The sequence below is a fragment of the Miscanthus floridulus genome, chromosome 1 (genome assembly GCF_019320115.1).
Source record: "Miscanthus floridulus cultivar M001 chromosome 1, ASM1932011v1, whole genome shotgun sequence".
NCBI lineage: Eukaryota > Viridiplantae > Streptophyta > Magnoliopsida > Poales > Poaceae > Miscanthus > Miscanthus floridulus.
Window position 1 is genome coordinate 164,686,179 of NC_089580.1, and position 1,546 is coordinate 164,687,724.

General features: G+C 52.9%; 1 pseudogene; it reads right to left on the bottom strand.

Annotated features, from left to right (window-relative positions):
• Positions 1-298: 298 nt before the first annotated feature.
• Positions 299-1,261, bottom strand: LOC136500608 (pathogenesis-related protein 1-like; annotated as a pseudogene).
• Positions 1,262-1,546: the final 285 nt, after the last annotated feature.

The following is a 1,546-nucleotide window of genomic DNA, read 5'->3' on the forward strand; positions in this document are numbered from 1 at the left end:
CCTTTAAGGTGACGCAGTGTCGACTTCCCATCCGGTATGGGTCCACCTGTCGTTCCCTCCTGTCTTCCGGGTCCACTAGTCAGCCATTGCGTTCCTCTCTCTTGTCGGATCCCAAACACCTCCGCTTCCAGGCCTGCTTCCGCTGCTGTCTTCGCATACACCACGGAGTCATGACAAACGCCTACTTCTCCCACCTCTCTAGTGAACACTACAACTCCTGGAGTCTTCATATTATTCGAAAAATAATTTCAAATTTCAACAATGACATATTCCCCAGAATGAAAAGTCTCCAAATATCTATTCGAAATGAGCAAACATTCCTTATTCAGTCAAACTTGCATAGGATTTCAAAACAGAATACATCGTATAAACTAGGCATGCCCTTTTTCTTCCCACATAGAAAACCATGAGGGTATACACAATTACACATAATCACACAAACAAAGCATCGTACATACCACTTATAACATCTCAAGTCCATACACCGCACACTGCATAGAGCAGCTTTATTTTGTTTTGTATGAAAAAAGAGGAAAACTCCAGGAACGAAAAAGAAAATTAAACCCAAACTTCAGGAAGGGGAATCGCATCCCAGTCCACCGATCTAGTTGTAGGCGTCGGGGTTGGCGACGAGGTAGGCCTCGGCACCCTTGAAAATGGCGGTGAGTGACTCCTTGGCCTTGGTGATCTCGTCCTTCACCTCCACGCCCGGCAGCTGCTTGAACGTCGTCTCCACCTTCGCCACGCTGCCGCCGTCGGCTGCGGGCTCCACCTTGATGTGCGACGTCGCCGTCTCGATAGCAACGCCGATGCCGCCGCCCTCGAGGAGCGTTTGCTTGCACTCGCACTTGTCCAGGTCCAGGAAATCGAGCCTCTCTTTCGTGAAGGTGAACGGCATGACTGCAAGAGCGATCGATCGCACGTCATGAGCTAGCTGTTTGATCCATCAGGCGAGAGAACATGTTGGTCTGGGCATGCCGCGGACACTTACCTGAGGTGAAGTTGAACTGCCTGACGCTGCCAACGCCGCCGTCGCCCTCCACGGGGTGGGCGCTCGCAACGACGTGGGAGGCGAGCTTGGGCGCCAGGTTGTGCCAGTCCAACACGGCGGCGCGGAACAGGCGCGGCGCGGCCACCGGCGACGCGATCTCGAGGGTCCAGCTGTTGGCGGAGGCCATTACTTCAGTGATCGTCGGCCGATGCTTAGGTGCTCAGCTACTGCTGGTGGTTTTAGGCTTGCAGCTTCTGCCTGTGTTGCCATGAGAGTGGCGGACTGAGCGCTTTAAATAGGCGGTTATGGCGGGGGTTCGTGGCGTCCGGGTTGGCTTGGCACGGTACCTTTGCTCGTCGGTCCATTAGTCCATTAATGTGGCCCGGGTTGCGGACACAAGTCAAGAAACGTGCTGCCATTCCGTCAACGTTCAACCCCTGAAGGTGTAGAATAACGCTGGTTTGGGATGATGAGCTTCTAGACCAAAAAGCATGTAAGCGTGGTGGGTTGGTGTGATTAGAAAAGAGAATTATATTGTGAGCGTCCTGACTACTT